The 11529-nt window shown below is 34.6% G+C and overlaps 1 long non-coding RNA gene across 1 annotated transcript; it reads left to right on the top strand.

Moving 5' to 3' along the window:
* Positions 1-3172: 3172 nt before the first annotated feature.
* On the top strand, positions 3173-11252 carry LOC107852153. Its single transcript, XR_001669303.2, has 2 exons — positions 3173-3595; positions 10974-11252. It is a non-coding gene; the product is annotated as an uncharacterized LOC107852153 (long non-coding RNA).
* Positions 11253-11529: the final 277 nt, after the last annotated feature.

Here is an 11529-nt window from a genome sequence, read left to right as displayed (position 1 = left end):
TTGACACAATCACAAAAGAATCAACATATGTTTGGAATACCTGGTTCATCAACTCCATAAATATTATCAAGGCAAAAATCAACCCAAAAGAAATAATAAAGAACTCATAATGTCCATGCCACATCTTAAAAGCCATAATTGGAACATTCGGAGCTCAAATCTACAACCAGTGGTAACCTGGTCTTAAGACAATATTAAAAAATATTAAAGCACCCAAAAGCTAATCAAATTTTTCATCAATGTAAGAAAGAGGATACTTGTTGTTGATAGTTACACTATTCAATTTTTAATAATCAATGCACATGTGAATGGATCCATCCTTCTTCTTTATAAAAATGATAGGAGCACCCCAAAGAGACACACTCGATTGAACTCTTATCAAACAATTCTTTAATTGCTCTTTTAACTCTTTAAATTATGTTAGGGCTAACCTATAAGAAAGGAAAAGGCAAAGTTTAGTGTTTGGTGCAACAAAAATGGAAAAATTAGTATATCAGTATTGAGGAATACCATGCAAGTTCATAGAAAACATGATCTTAAACTCACTAACAACTCGCAAAGAATCAAAAGGAGGTGGTGAAATAATAATAGTATCACTAATATATTCCAAATTAGAGAGATAACACCTTCCTAGCATTTGACAAGCACATAGAAAAAATATAACACCCTTTGAATATGAGTTAAAAAGCACTCTTCCATTCTGGCCTCATAATAACAGGAGTATCTAAAGCAAAGGTCATGACAAAATAATCAAAAACTACTGAATAAAGGGCCAAGAAATCCATAAGATGATAATAGCAAATCAACCATATAAAGGATAATCATGTCCAACCAACATATCCCGATCTCTACCAACTAGAAGTCTTAAAACAAACACCTACCACTAAACTCTACAATGTTTTTTAAACTAGTCTTTTATGATATCCTTGAGAACTTTTACCCAAGAAATCCTTATTATGGGATTCCTGACCACTTAAATAACCCTGTAGACACACATTCTTAGCACCACCACCCTGTATACCCTAGAAAAATAATCTCAGCAATCTCGAAATGATCAACTATTCTCTGAAAAAATCATAAGAAATCAGTAACTAAGCCATCAACAAATAGTAATAACTAGAGTTTTGGCTTGATGGTTGGATTAGTTGGTTCTTCCTCCAAAGAGTTAGTGTGGGTACCATTCATAATGGGTTTCGATCGTGACGTGATTAAAAGTTGGGTTTTGGGTCAGGCTCGAAGTCGGAAGTCGGGTCCCGTATTGGGGTCACGTTTTGGGTCCGAAATTAGGTAAGGGTTAGGGTTAGGATTTTTATCGTAGTTTAGTTCTCCATGTTGTGTCTAAAATCTTAAGTTGGGTCTCAAGTCGGATATCAAGTTAGGGTAAGAAGTTAGATCCTGGTCCGAGGTTTGGAGTCACCAGTCAAGTCATGGACTAGTAGATTAGCATGTCACTACTAAAGATGGAGTTTTTAATGAGGTAAACATAATTTAGTTAGAATATGTTAATACAAGATTCGATTGTCTTTACATTAATTAAAGAGAACATGTCTGCTTGGAACATAATGAGATCCATCACCTTATATTAGGGAGTGGACAAGCTACAATATTGAAAAGTTTTGTTCGGTACTTTTGTTTTTCAATTTTTTAAAAATATCATGTCATTGTCATTAAAAATTAATGCAGTATGGTTTAGAATTTGCAGTTTGGTTTTGAAAATTTGCACTGTGATAAGGCAATCATAATTTATGACTCTAATTATTTTTTAAAATAAAATAAAATTTGGGCTTAGAAGCACATTTATTAAAAGAAAAGAAAAACAATATCACTATTTACAAAGGGCAAATCACAAAAATATATCATGTAAGAATCAATATTATAAAATCTATTACTGGTTTCCATTTTTCAAAATATACCAATAAAAAACTAACAAAACTTATCAAATAAAATTAAAGAAGATAAAAACACTCATGATAAATAATAAAAATTTTACCATCAATTATATTAGGAATGTAAGTTTGTTGATAACTCTTAATTTTCTTTCCATAGATTTCTTCAAATTTGTTGATATTCAAGATTCTCTCCTTAATTATTAAGTAAACCATTTTTTCTCTCATTAATTAACTTGATTCTATCTATTATCATTTCTTCATTTCACAAGAGGTCATTTACATTTACAGAAACTTTCATCTTCTTCTTTTTCTTTTTGTGCGAAATAGTAGTTATTTTTTTAAAAAAAAAATTCACGTATGAATTTAATTGGTGTATTATATGGTGTTTGGAACATGGTACATATTATGGAACTTTTGGAATATGAGTTTATTTGATGGTTATATAAAATGGATATATATTATGGTTTGAATATGATATGGATTTGGTATAGATTAGTGTGGAATATGTTATTTGATAGTCATCTGGTAGTTGAATTTATTTGTTCGTTGTATTTAACATGTATAAATTATGGTATAGATATTGGTATAGATTGAGATACAAATTTATAGTTGAATTTATTTGCTGGTTGTATTCAACATGTATAAATTATGGTATAAATAGTAGTATAGATTGAAATATAAATTTATTCATACACCAATTTTTATACAGTTCAGACACCATAAAATTGTTCATACACTAATTTCTATAGAGTTCAGATATCATAAAATTATTAATATACAAATTTTTATACAGTTTGAATATTATAAAATTGTCATACAACAATTTTTATTCATCATAAAATTAATGATACACTTCTTTCTATACAATTCATACACCATAAATTTATTGATAGAACAATTTGTATAAAATTCATGCACCATAAAATTATTGATACTCCAATTATATATATTTTTAGTAAAAGACAATGATGAAGAAGAAATCGTCACTTCACCTTGTGATTTTGGTTGATTTTTAGTTGATTTCGTAGGTGGAAAACTAGGGTTGTTATCATGAAGAAAAAGATATGAATAAAAAAAAATAATAAATTTTTAAAATTTAGCTCACGTGCTCTATGATAGCCATCAAATAATATACTCAAATAACTATTCTCTTAAAATTAGCCCATTCTTTCAATATAAACCTACTTCTGAATAGTTAATAAATTTTGTAAATGAAAACTATATTTTATAAATAAAAAATAATATGAATATATTTTGTAATATTAACTTTTAAATGGTATATTTGTGTGATTTTGCCATTTATATACAAATCCCAGTCCAATAGCGACCCGGTACAATAAGAGAACCAACAAAATATTTAACAAAATCACAATTTAGGGAAGTAGGGAGCAAAAGAGTTCAAGAACTCTCTCTTCTTTGATGCCTTTGGAAATCCTCAAGTTGTGGCTCTTTCTACTCTCTGTTCAAGCGATTCACTCCTCAAAGAGTTGATGCAAGATAAGTATCTTTCGTTTCTTGAATAGATTGTTATCTGAGGTTAATATATGATTTCCTACTGTTTCAAACTGAAACAGGATCTATTGAGCTCGTTCGTCAACCAAGACCACTCTATTGCTGAACTAGATCCTTCGATTTGCTTCTTCAAACACGTTTACGCCACTGCGTAGCTCCATATGATTGTGTTGACACTAGGTTGCTGCTTTCTGGTAAGATTCAACAAAACTCATAGCTCACCCTTCCAATTCCCAAAATTGGTGGATTGAATCTCTTACGGGATTGATACCACCACAAGAAATCTAGAAAGTATAAGTTTAAACAAAGTTTTAAATCTAGTGTGTTGGTTTTGCTTGCCACGGGTGTTTTGAACTAAGAAACAAGTTTATAGCTCCGTTTAATCCTTTTTAAAGCCTGAAGTTTCCAGTTTCGATTCCGCCTCAATTTTCACTGGTGCAATTACTCAAAACTGATTAAAATGCTTCTACCTTCTTGGACTCTCATGGACTAGGCTCCGCTATTAAATTGTTCTTGTGCTTTTAAAAACTCACCTATTACAAATCTTATAATAATTTGTTATACTAATTATCCATTGTTTGTCTTCTTACTTGTGGTGTTCCTTGTCTTTCTAGCTGATAAATTCTTTTTCCTTCTATTGGTATGCCCTGGTAATGATTAATTAAAAAGCCACCTGCAAAAGAGAAAACTAGGTTACTGAAAAAATCAGCAAGAGCATTTCCTTCCTGAAGGGAATGTTGTACACTTGTTGTCATTGTCCGAATTGATCTGCTGATATATTCCACCTCCATCACCACACTCTAAGGGGTTTCCAATTTTACTCCAAAAACTGCACCATAGCCAAGGAATTAGATTCTATAATAATAGGACTAATAGAGTGCTCCTTACAATACTCCAGACATTCTCTAATAGCCTAGCTTCAGCCACCATGTTAGTAGTATTCTGCATTCTTATCCCTGTTGCAACCACAGAAGGCCCAGAAGATCCCTAATACAAAAAACTGTAGAGCTTGGGACTAGGTTGCCTCTTGAAGCTCCATTTGTGTTGCGCTAAAACCATTGATCAGTAGGGGGATTCCATCTCACAATTTTGAACCTATATGAAGGCCAGTATCCTTCCAAAGCAATAACCACCCCAGTCTAACTTTCATATTCCCATCCTCTCCTAAATTTGCAACGGAATAACTTTTTAATTAAACCATTAATTTCTTTGAATATCCTTCCAGTAGTAAAGCTACCTCCATGTACAACAATATTTATTCTTTTTAAGATGACCCAAAGAATTATCATGGGAACCACCTGCATTACTGCCTTCATCCTTGAGTTTCCTAGGCTATTACACCACTTCTTATGTTGGATATTAGGAAAGAACTTTGAGTGAGACCTACTGCCTTGAATAACATTTCCAAACTGAATTTATCACCTCCTCCTTAAACAAAAGATGGTCAATTATTTCTGTTTCGAGACTTAAACAACACCTACAATCTGAAGATTCATTAGGATTTCGAGTATTAATTAAATGAGATACAACAACTTTACCTAGCTAGACCCTCCAAGCAAGGAATGAAATCTTTAAAGGTAGACCAATACGCCATAAATTGCCGAGGTCTTTATTATGATCCTTCTTGCTTCTGAATAGACTCGATGCAATCTTCTCACTAAAACAGCAAGATTTACTCAATGTCCACCATGTCTTGTCTCCTTCTTCTAATAGTTGTGCTCTACTCAAAGTGGTTATGATTTGATCCACCACATGCTCTGAAATCCTCTCTTTCATAGTATGAAAGTTCCATCCTTCTTTATTGAAAAAGTCCCCTATATCCCTCATCTCATGACAGGATTGAACCTCTGATGGAATCTTGAATAAAGGACCAAGATTAGTCTAATTATCAAACCAAATGCAAGTTGTTCCTCCTTTAGGTTCCCACCACAAAAATTGCTCAAACTTATCTCTATTCTCCAGCATGTACTTTCATACCTGAGACCCCCTTTTCATTCCACCAAAGCAGGAATTGTTTCTTGCAGTATTTAACCCATAAAAAATTGGACCACGAGGAGTTATGTGTCCTAAATCTCCACTAAAATTTTGCATACATTCCTTTGATACATCAAACATTGATCTAAAGCTCAAACCCCCTTCTTCAGTTTCAAAAAAAAAAAAAAAGCTCAAACCCCCTTCTTTTTTAGGAAGACACTATTTTAGCAAATATCCTGTGAAGATCCTTCAAAACACACTTAAGAGGGATAATTGTTGATAAAACATATAAAGGAATACTCTGAAGTACACTAATAATATGGACTTCCTTACCACTATAAGGCAACATTTTACCCTTCCATTCTTGTAGCTTCCCTTCAACTTTGTCCAATAATTTACCTCTGTCCAAACCTGTAATCTGAGAAACTTATGAATCATAGAACCTATTGTATTTTAACAAAGGTAATGCAAACTCTTGTCTTTGTTTACTTTTTGTCCTGAATCCTTCTCATATTCTTGTAAAGTAGGGATAATTTTTTCTAAAGAGTAATTGTTAGATGAAGAAAAGATAGTTATGTCATCTGCATAAGCTAAGTGGTTCAAATTAGAACTCCACTTAGGCATTCTAAATCCCACAAACTGTTGGTCTTCGAATAAAGAGTTTAGGGATCTAGAGAGTACCTCTGAGGAAAGAATAAATAAAGCAGGAAATAGAGGATCCCCTTGCTTCACTCCCCACTCCCCTGGTGGAATGAAAGAATTCATGATATTGCCCATTAATTAGCACTAACACTGAATAATAATTATTGGAGATTAACCTCCAAATCAAATCATCAAAATTATTAGCAAAGCCCATTTTTCTCACCCCTTCATCAGAATAAACCAAGATACCATATCTTAAGCTTTAGCCATGTCTAGCTTAATGATAATATTTGATGATATTTCTCTCTTGCTAATGTCTTCAATCAATTCCACAGTCAGTAAAACATTCTCAACAATGCTCCTACCTTTAAGAAAGCTAGACTGGTTAGGAGAAATGACTTTGGGAAGCACCCCCTCGAATCTATCATGAATTATTTTGGACAAAATCTTATTTTTGAAATTACTCGGACTAATTGGTTTTATATCTGATAAAGGTTGCACATTAACTTTCTTTGATAAAAGCACCAAGTTGGTGTAAATAATGAATTTAGGAAGGGAATTACCGGAGAAAAGATCAAGAACCATTCTTACAATGTTTGGTCCCACTATATCCCAACATGATTGATAAAACTTACCTAATAAATCCATCTGGTCCACAAACATTATCCCCATTCAAGTTAAGCACAACATTCTTTACTTTTTCACTATATGGAATAGAACTTAAGGCATCATTATCTTCACCCTTTATCAATTTAGGGATGTGGTTTATCAAACATATATATTAGAGTGGTCTCTATTTTGCCTGAACTGCTGCTAGTAAAAACTTACTGCCTCTTCTGGATATTCTTCTATATCCTTCGATTCTTCTAGCCATACTCCATGTGTATTCTGAATCTTTATTAATTTTAACCTCTGTCTTCTCCCCTTTACCAGACTAAGAAAATTTGGTGTTTCTATCCCCATCCATACCCTAATCATACTCTTGTCTTTTGTTGCCAAAAACTCTCTTTTAATTGCAAATACCCGGTATATTCTACTTTGGCTCTTTTCATCACTGCTCTATTTTCAGCTGAGGGGAACTCTTCAAATATTACTTTTTTTAAATTTTAGCAGCCTCCTCTTTAATTATAAACTGCTAAAATATATCTCCGTAAATTCTCCTGCTCCATATTGCCAGTGCCTTCTTGAGTTTCTTTATCTTTCTTTTAAAGTCTATGAATGGGTTATTTGAAACTTGAGTCCCAATTTTGGTTAACCACATCCTTGAAATGAACATATTAAGTCCAGAAGTTAAGAAACCTGAAAGGGTCTCTTATAGTTTGAGTCATTATTCTCTTAATTCAACAGCAATAGGGTTTGATCAAAACCATTTCTTGGTAAGTGCACAACTTTTAAATGATTAAATAGTTATTGAAACTCATAATTAATCAAGATCCTATCTAGCCTTTCAAAAATGCAGTCATCACTTGCTCTCCCGTTCCACCAAGTGAAAGGGATTCCCTTATCCTCCAATCTTCTCCACACCAGTTAGAACCACATTGAACTCTCCCCCTATCACCCAAGGTCTGTTTAAATCAGTAGAAATAGAGTACAAATTTTCCCACAACTCCAATCTTTGTTGAACAATACATTTTGCATATACTTATATAGCACAAAAATTTGAATTTGACGACTGATCATGAAGACATAAGTTATCTGCTGCTCGATGCTGCTGAGGACATTGATGCATAACAAAGACTTAAAAATACCCAGATCTTGCCATATGAATTGCATGAGTCATCTTAAACCTTGCCATAGGTGAATGTATTGCTAACAAGTATCTATTGTTATGCTTTCCAAGATCATGCCGTGCTTTACTTTCCATGCTTTCGAGTCCTGGAGGTATTCAATACCCAAAAATCTAGTTGTTTACCTAGAGCTAAGTAGTTGTAGAATAGTCTCAGTAATATCACGAACAGTAGTACGTAGTACTCAGTCAGTTATAGAACTCAGTGAAACTCAGTATCAGTCTAGTTCAGCTTAGTATCACGAACAGTGGCACTCAGTCAGTTACAGAACTTAGTGAAGCTCAGTATCAGTCCAGTTCAGCTCAGTATAATAATCAGTGTCTTCAGTAGGGAGTAGGATTCAACATCGAGTGAATCCAAGGATGGGGGCTCACCTGCCAGTAGAGGGTGTGATCCCTAGTAGCAGTCCTTGCATTCTAGAACTACGTAGCCAGTGTAGGTTGAGATATCAACCTGCCAGTTGAAGGTTGATAAGGTGTTTTACCTGCCAGATGAGGGTGACTCTTCAGCTTGTCTTTACCCATGACACGGTACTGACACTCTTCCAACTAGGGTTACAGGTTGGACCCCAATCCATTCAGAAAAGGGCATGTTGGTTAGATGATTACCTCCCACAGTTTCAGTTTCAGTATTCGACTTAGTATAGAACTCAGTTCAGTTTTACAGAATCAGGACTGTCAGAAAAAGTCACCCAGTTATCAGTAATACAGCTATCAGTAATCTCAGATATCAGTTACTCAGTTATCAGAACTCAGACTCAGTAATAATCTCAGATACAGTATATATATGTATGTGTAGCATTACATACTCAGTATTTACAGTAGTTTCAGTATTCCATATGCTCTCATTCAGTTACTTCATATCATTCAGTCAGTTATTGTTCATGCATATGAACCCTTGCATACCAGTACATTCCATGTACTGATGCATACTTTCTCTTTGCGTTATGATGTCTCATATCATAGGTCCAAAAGCTTAGGTTCCCAACCATGCTTAGACAGATTCGAATAGTAGCAACAGTTTTAGTAGTGAGCTCTTATCTATCGAGGATATGCTTTTATTCAGTATTTTCAACAGCTTCAATATTTTAGTAGTCGGAGTTAATTGGGAGCTTGTCCCATCAACTCCATATTCAGACAGTTCAGTTAGAGGTTTTTCAGACTAGACTAGTTCAGACAGTATTCAGTTTCAGATTTATTATCAGATGTTATATTTAATAATATTCAGATTATTAACCTTGTGGCATTTCAGCCTAACTTTTGCATTATTTTAGTATTATTATTCAGTGCTCACCGCAGGTACCAGTCATGGGTTAGCTTGTGGTCTTTCGGGGTCGTAAGTACCGTGTGGCGTCCAAGGGTGCAGATTCGAGGCGTTACATCAGTCTATTCCAGTATCAGTGTCAGTTCAGTTGGGAGTAGGATTTAGCACTGAGCAAACTCAGGGATGAGGACTCACCTGGCAGTAGAGGGTATGACCCTTGGTAGCAATCCCCAAGTTCCAAAACTACGTAGCCAGCGTAGGTTAGGGATGTCTACCTGCAAGTTGAGGGTGACACATGTCATTAAGGTAGCTGCCAGTTGAGGGTGACTCATTAGTCTTTCGGGGCACCAGTTTAGTGGATCCACACAGCCAGTATTAGTATCCGTGGCAAGGTACTGACACTCTTCCAACTGAGTTACAGGTCCAGCTTTAATATTTTAGTAGTCGGAGTTAGTTAGGAGCTTGTCCCATCAACTCCATATTCAGACAGTTCAGTTAGAGACTTTTCAGACTAGACTAGTTCAGACAGTATTCAGTTCAGATATTATTATCAGATGTTATATTTAATAGTATTCAGATTATGAACCTTATGGCATTTCATCCTAACTTCTGCATTATTTCAGTATTATTATTCAGTGTTCACCGCAGGTACCAGTCATGGGTTAGCTTGTGGTCTTTCGGGGTCGTAAGTACCGTGTGGCGTTCGGGGTGCAGATTCGAAGCGTTACATCAGTATATTCTAATATCAGTGTCAGTTTAGTTGGGAGTAGGATTTAGCACTGAGCAAATCCAGGGATGAGGACTCACCTCACCTGACAGTAGAGGGTATGACCCTTAGTAGCAATCCCCAAGTTCCAGAACTACGTAGCCAGCGTAGGTTAGGGATGTCTACCTGCAAGTTGAGGGTGACACATATGTCATTAAGGTAGTTGCCAGTTGAGGGTGACTCGTTAGTCCTTTGGGGCACCAGTTTAGTGGATCCACACAGCCAGTATTAGTACCCGTGGCACGATACTGACACTCTTCCAACTGGGTTACAGGTTGGACCCCAATTAACTCAGATTGAGGCATGTCGGTTAGATGATACCTCCCATAATCTCAGTACAGTATTCAGTACATATTCAGTTTAGGTTTGTTTGACCAAAGCATACAGATTTACTATTATTTAGTTATACAGATGTAATTCTTTCAGTTTACAAATTATTTTAAAAATATGCTTATGCTTTTGGTCTTGCATTCTCAGATATTATAGTTTTCATACATTCATGCTCAGTTATCTCATGTTGTTCAGTTAGTCCTTATCTCATCTGTATAGTACCCCCCTTTCCCCAGTTTTAGTCCAGTTATTCAGACTAAGTACAATTCAGTTTCACATGATCAATATTCATATATCCACTACTCAACATATCGATGCTAGTTATCCTTTCCTTAAATTTTAGTTGTTCGGTCACACAGACATCAATCATTCAGTTGATCAAATCTACTTAGTACATGTTATGTTGGTTTTGTATGCTTATTCGTTCATGCTCAGTATAACTGTATATTCAGATTCTTGAGTTAAGTCAGTTTTCACCACATAGTTTTAGACCCAGTATTCATATGCCATCCTCAGTACAGTTTTTACAACATATTCAGCCTTACAAGAGAATTGCTTACAGCATCTATGTTTCTACCACCTCCTAAATTATATAATTATTTTCAGTTCATGATTTATAAATTCTTTATGATTTACAGTTTTCATGTATAGTCATGTTTCAAATGTATATTTCAGCAAATAACTTATATCCTCAGCTTTTACAGCATGTTTGAAATATTTCCATGATTTAGTACATGTCTTCATATACTCAGTACATTTCAACATACTGACCACATAAATGCATTTGTATCTACATCCTTCATAATGTAGGTACCATAGGGTCAGACAGTTTGCAGTTTTCAACCGGTAGGTGATAAGTTCTCCTATTTCGAGAACTCCAGATAGTTGTAGATCATGTACTATATTTTTTTATTTTTCATATGTATTGATTAGTGGTAGTTAGAGGCATGTCCCAACTATCTATAGTCAGTATAGTAGAGGTTTCATAGATGTCAGTCAGAGTTGGTCATGTAATTTGAGTTTCTTTCTTCAGTTTTATCGTGATGTAAACTGTATCATCATTAACTTTATTCAGGCTTTTCATGATTATGCTTCTGCTCAGCAAATTAAGTTTTGTTATACATATTAAATCAGTTGCTCAAGCAGTATGCCGATTCATGGGTTAGCTTGAAATCGCTTGTTGTTTCAAACACGGTGTTACGACTAGGGGTAGCCTCGGATCGTGATATTTTTATATCTATCTAATAAATTTGTAAATCAAAAATTTACAGCAGTAGTCAATTAAAAGTCTAATGGATGTAGTTCTAGTTATCAAAGAAAAAGTATCAAAAAATTATAGGTCGTCTAGTTTAAAATCTTTAGCAAC

The sequence above is a fragment of the Capsicum annuum genome, chromosome 10, assembly GCF_002878395.1.
Source record: "Capsicum annuum cultivar UCD-10X-F1 chromosome 10, UCD10Xv1.1, whole genome shotgun sequence".
NCBI classification, from domain to species: domain Eukaryota; kingdom Viridiplantae; phylum Streptophyta; class Magnoliopsida; order Solanales; family Solanaceae; genus Capsicum; species Capsicum annuum.
Note: the sequence above shows the minus strand (reverse complement) of the source record. Positions and strands in the feature narration are given on the sequence as shown.